We start from the raw sequence: 6119 nt of genomic DNA, 5'->3' as shown, positions 1-6119 counted from the left end.
CTCCCCTTCCTCCCCCCACAAACCTCCCCTCCCCAGGATGGCTAAAGGTTGTATTTGCATGTCAAATCCCATGGGAATCTATTGCCCCCCCTCCCCCCAAAAAAGGTAAGATTACAACATTTTCATCCTGACACAACCGCTCCTAATAGCTGGCAATATGTGTCAGACAAGTCAAGTAGGCTTCAGGGCGGTGTCAGAGATACAAAATGGGAGATTGCGCCGAACATAAATCTGAAATCAGGTGCTAATTGTATTCAGGAAGACAGTTGGGCTAGAAAATGTTCTGTTAATAAGAAATATGTATGAAATAGAGGCAAGATTGATAGGACTGTCACAGATTGTATTATGTATCATTTAGCTTTTAAGGCGATCATAATTCAAACGTTATATGTCATCGTTCTGAATGATGATGGATGCAAAAAAATGGCCTTTTTTTCATTTTCGGAGGACTGAGGGTGGACACTTGGTTTAAAATTAAATAAACATGGCTGCACTGTTGGGATGGGGTCTGGATTGTTTGGAAGGCGAAAGCTAAAGACGGTTTAATAGCTTCTTTTTATTGTATGTTGCACTGGTGTCTTTCGGCGAGCACCACTCTCTGGAAAAGAAGGACACAGGACAAACCGTTAGGTGGTGTTTCAGGAACCGTTCGTAGTTAATTACAAATGGCCTTTGATTTCTTGGCCGAGCTTCAGTTTGGGAATAATCCTGGGACCTCTGTCGACCCAGGCCTTTGCAAGTCAAAAAGGATTTCAGTGACACTGCTTTTCTGCACCCAGTCCCAAAACAAAGGGGTGTGTGTGTCTCCCTTCCTTCTGGGACCTCCCTCTATGAAATGTGCTCCCACGACTCTCCAGTAAGGAGACAGTGTGGTCTCTCTCTCATTTCCCGGAGGACTGGTTTGTCACAGCTGAGGAAAGTGGCTTGCAATCAGATCGAAACCAAAATAACAGAAATCTGGAAACAGTTTGTTTTTCCTGGACCTCTGCTTGGCTTTCTGCACCATCAATCATGGCATCCCTTCTGGCTCACCTGAGCAGGTGGGGGATTGTTTTTGTTACCAGTGGATGGTGACCCTTGCAAACCAACCTCCTCTCACAGGGAGGTGACAATGGGTAGCCCCCCCTGGAATATCTCCTACCCTGAGAAACCTTATTAAGGTCACCAGGAGAGTAGGAAGTGACTTGAGAGCAACCAGCTTTCTCTGTGCATGTCTGTCTCGCACATAGTGTTTTGCAGCTGCCTCACAAGGGGACACCCAGGACTCCGGTTTGGCCCTTGAAGGATCAGGAGATGGGATGCCTGTTGGTCGGGCAACCCTTCATAGATTCCCTCCTGCCCAAGCCGGATGAGGCCTTGGGAATCTAAGGAGCTGCCTCGCAGGGCTGTCGGATGAGCAAGGAACTGAGGGGGGCTAGGCGGCTGGCCTGTTCCTCACTGTGGTCCGGAAGCCCTGCCTTCTCCTGGAGTCCCTCAGGCTCAGAATCTGGAACATGCATGGGGGGAGGGACATGAGCCTCTTGCTCTCCCGATCATCCTGAGGAAGAGGAAGCTTCACCCAGCTCTTCTGCACAGGATCGCCCGGCCAAAAGGGTAACCTGGGTAGATTTTCATCTCTTTTGCTGACGATTGAGAACTGCAGCGATGGTGACAAAGAACAGGCTCTTCAGAGCGGGAGGGGGGCGGTTCAGTGGGGCCTCCCCTGTGGAGATGGGCTTTGCCTCAGGCAGCATGGATCCTCCCACATCCCCACAGGCACTAGAGGCTTTTTGTGAGATGTTCCCCACGGGGCTGAAGGCGAGTCTTGGGGATAAAGACTTGGCTGCAGGAGAGTTGGGGTCACAGCACTAGGGCATAGCCACCGGCCTTGGGCACGAATGTCATCGTGGTGGGGTTCCTTCCTGCTTCCCTTGGGGTTCTTCTGCCTTTCCTGCCCCCTTTCCCGCACTCCTACGGCGTTGTTGGGCTCTCTGCTTGAGGCACGAAGCTGGATCAGGCCTGTCCTAAGGAAGCATCCCTGCCCGGAAGCCAGGAGGTTAAGATATTCCACCAGGAAACTTTTACGACCCCCCCCTTCAAAGAAAGGAAGCCCCCTTGCCTGATTGTTATGCCAGCTCCATGTCGTCTTCGCATTGGGCTGCTGGTGTCCTTAAACTGCAAATCTGATTTGCATAAATGATGAAACTGTGGCAGTTTTCTAACAACCATTTGGCTCCAATAAGTAATTTTAATCAAATAGTTAGAGAGAATGTCACTGGAGCTAATTTCTAAGTGTGTTCGGAGCAGATGGGGAATGGGGAGTGTTGGCGCGGAACGAGCGCCGTTTTACTGCCGAGCCCCCTCTTTGGTAGTCTGGATCATGGCTTGATCAAGTCACAGTGGCAGGAGGAAAACAATTTTAATTTATTATTTTAACCGGTCGTCGACTTCGGAGGGCCGGGCAAGGCAAGGTGAAAGGGTCCTTCAGCTCCCAAAAAGAGTAGAGCGGAGAGAAAACAACCTTCGACAGCAAAATAAGGGACACAAACCTCCAGGCCCCTCGGCTGTTGTGCCTCAAATACAGAGCCAGGAAAAAGGGACAATGAGGAGAAAAAAGGAGGACCTTGTTCAGCAAAATGCTGCTTCTTGCTGGAAATGCAAAGCTAGCCTGAGATTTAAATAATCTACATAATTTCTAGTTCAGATTCAACTCTCAGAAACTGGCTATCGCTCACTTCTTTTCCTACATCAAGGGCAAGAAGGGGTGTCAGAGGGGGGGAGAAAGCCGAGGGGGATCAAAAATCACCCTTGGTATGGGGACAAAATATCTCAAGCAATTTCTCATCGACTGACAAGCAGCAAATTAGGGAGGCTTGTTAAGTACAATATAGTTGTCATCCCTCTATTGATCACATATAATTTACATCTTGCAAAGATGTGAATTCCTGCATTCTCACTCCACAAGGAAAAAAATCTCAATGATTTATTCATTTCAAATAAAAAATAGAAGGTAGATGAGAAGAATCACTTCACAGGCTGTAGCTTTCTCAGGGCATGGTCGAGAGGCTCTCTCCTTTTTAAAAATTTTTTTATTTTTTGCACCGCCTGAAGGGGTTTTGTGCGCGAGTCCCTCTAATTAACAAGGTGAATCATGCAGCAGCTCACTAATTAGTGAACATGACAAGCCAACGGAAACAGGCACCCGGACCTGGTCAACAAACGCGCAGCCCCATGTCACCGAGAAGGAGCAGAAGAGACGGTCTCTTTCGTGTAAATAAACGACCCAAAGTCAAAGAATCTGTGTAGTAAATTTTTCTCCCCACTCCCCATTTTAGGCTGAAGGAGCTCGGCGTGTTTTCTTTTTGTTTATCTCTCTTTTCTTTCTTTAAAAAAAATAAAATTAAAATGCAACGGGAGCATAGTAGTGTTCTTTCAAAGCAACCTTAATTAATTCCTTCAGTTCCAAACCAGCTCTTGTGGAAATCATGGATATACAAGATGACACCATAGGGAAAAGGTGGGCAGATGGCAGACCGGGGTCTCCCAGTGAATTGCTGGACCATTTGAACTAAATCCTCATCAGTCTCACAAGAAGGAGTAAAACCAGAAATACGTGTCTGTTGGTCTACCTATGGAGGACTGAATACAGTCAGCGGTGCTTTTAATCCTGGGGTTCTCTGCCGGCCACCTACAGGGGCTAGTTGGTTGCCATCTTTAAGAAGCTTCGTTAGTCAGCTCTCGGGATGCGGCATTCAAATCTGAAGTTAATGCTGGTACAGATGAACCAAAGCAAAAGGATTGTAGCTCCTTTAAGGCAGACATATTTATTTCAGTGTGAGCTTAAGCGGGTCCAGTTTGCTCCTCCTAACAAGTGTTCTTAGACAACCCCTTGAATTGTCAGGTGTATCTCATCCCACAGCATCCAGGAGGAGAAACGGAACTGTCGTTCTGCATCCTGAATCCAGTTGATGGAGCAATTCTGAAAGGAGGAGTTTGCTGATGGGCAAGGAAGGGCTGCACCAGTCCAAGGAAGTTTTGGGTTGCCTTGATTCTAGTCTCTTATAGGCACCGGGAGGCAAGATCTGTTGCAGAGTTTTGAATTTTTGGTGCAAATCCATTTTTTCCTATGTGGTAGAAGGAAAGAGATCAACAGAGGAGACTAGCTACAAGTTTCCCAGATAGCCCACCCCTTTCTCGTTGACTGGCACTTAAAGCATTCTGAGACATTTGTCGAAGAAAGAATAACAATGTTTCATTACTTACAGTTGTGAACAGATCAACAGCGAACAAACAAACACAGCCTTCAATAGACTCAAGAGAGGAAACAGAACACTCCAGCAGAGAGGCGGGTCTCTCTTTGAATTCAGAGGTGGAAGGGGAACGATTGGTTAGTGCAGGAGAGATTGACAGTCACCCCAGCCCAGAACGGTCCCTCCCAGCCAAACAAACCACAGATAGCTGTGGGCCAGCTGTGTCCTGCCACTCCCCATGGCCCTTCTAGTCATTACCACCTAGCCTCTGCTATTTAGACTAACTGCATCTTTTCTCTGCCACATGGTAGGGCTGGCCCTCATTTAAAGTTACATCTCTCTAGGCTGAAGCTCAACTGGTAGTGAGAAGTGTCTCCCCCCCCCACCCCCAATGCCATTCTCTAGCTGCTATCATCCCATTAAGCCTTGGCAGCTGTAAATCAGCTAAGTGGGCTACAACTGTTTAGCTGGGTAATTGGCTAGATAAATAGATAAACATGCATATTAATAAACAAAAGGGTCATTACTAATGAATTAGCTGGCGTTTTAAGAAACATTATTTATTTTTAATGCCGTGCTCACATCTTAGAAGAAGTATTCCCATCTGGGTGACAGAGAATATGGGGAATGTGTTTTAAGGGTCAGAGGTCCTGTTACGTCTCACTAAAGTGAGTGGGGACCTTCCCCCCCCCCCCCCACATGGAAATCCTTAGTAAAAGGTGGAAGATTTATTTGACTGGAAGGGAAGCCAGAGTATGGATGTGAAGGCGATCGCCCCATTGATTGCCAGAGACACTTTTCCTATAGGAATCGCAGGCGCTGAGCCCTGATCTAGATTGGGTAACCCTGGGGGACAAAAAATGAAAAACTCTCTTGATCTGATCTTCTTATTTTAGAGTAAGATCTTTCCAGTTCTATGATGCTTTTAAAATATGTCTGAATCAAGCATCAAAAAATAATTAGGTGGTTTACAGGGAGATGAACCATGACTCAGTGGCAGAGCATCTGTTTTGTGTCCTTTGTTGTTGTTTAGTTGTTAAGTCATGTCCGACTCCTTGTGACCCCCTGGACCAGATCACGCCAGGCCCTCCTGTCTTCCACTGCCTCCCAGAGTTGGGTCAAATCCATGTTGGTCGCTTCAATGACCCTGCCCATCCATCTCGTCCTCTGTCGTCCCCTTTTCCTCTTGCCTTCACACTTTCCTAACATCGTCTTTTCCAGGGAGTCTTCTCTTCTCATGAGATGGCCAAAGTACTGGAGCCTCAGCTTCAGGACCTGTCCTTCCAGTTTTGTGTCCAGAGGACCCCAAATCCAATCCCTGGTGTTTCCAGGTCAGGACAAGAAATAACTCTGTCTTGAAGTCCTGGAAAGCAGCTTCCAGGCAGTATCAACCATTATGGGCCTGAAAGAGTTGATGGTCGGATCCCAAATAAAGCAGCTTCTGATATCCCTAAAAAATCTGCATTTAAATAAAGTTCTCAGACTGAGTTTTAAAAAGCCACTGTATACGTTTTCCTCCTTCATGATTGGGGTTTACCAGATGCTCTCCCGAGTTCAGGTTGCAGCCAGGGGCCCAGGAGCAGAGAAATGCATAGCGGTTGGCCCACCATTTTTGAAAATATAAGATCCAGCAGGTGTTCAGATTGCCCTGAGCAAAACACACAGGTTCCTTTGAGACAGGGAAAACCGAAGTGAAGAGAAACATGGCAGTTTTTAGATTAGCAAAGCTGGAGATTAATTTTAGGTGGTGTACTAGGTAAAAAAAAGTCAATAGAAGCCAAATTGCCTTCGAAGATAACTCCCCGGAGCCTGTAATGCAGGCATGCATCATTTCCAAACAAAGGAGGCATGCTTTTTGCCCCCCTTTAGAAGTGTTATGCTTTCTCATCG

General features: G+C 46.9%; 1 long non-coding RNA gene across 1 annotated transcript; it reads right to left on the bottom strand.

The window, feature by feature from the left end:
- Window positions 1-272: 272 nt before the first annotated feature.
- Window positions 273-4511, bottom strand: LOC144584387 (uncharacterized). Its single transcript, XR_013538597.1, has 3 exons — window positions 4243-4511; window positions 1559-1636; window positions 273-598 (listed from the first exon to the last, which is right to left on the bottom strand). It is a non-coding gene; the product is annotated as an uncharacterized LOC144584387 (long non-coding RNA).
- Between the last annotated feature and the right edge of the window lie 1608 nt (window positions 4512-6119).

Source organism: Pogona vitticeps, chromosome 10 (assembly GCF_051106095.1).
Source record: "Pogona vitticeps strain Pit_001003342236 chromosome 10, PviZW2.1, whole genome shotgun sequence".
NCBI lineage: Eukaryota > Metazoa > Chordata > Lepidosauria > Squamata > Agamidae > Pogona > Pogona vitticeps.
Note: the sequence above shows the minus strand (reverse complement) of the source record. Positions and strands in the feature narration are given on the sequence as shown.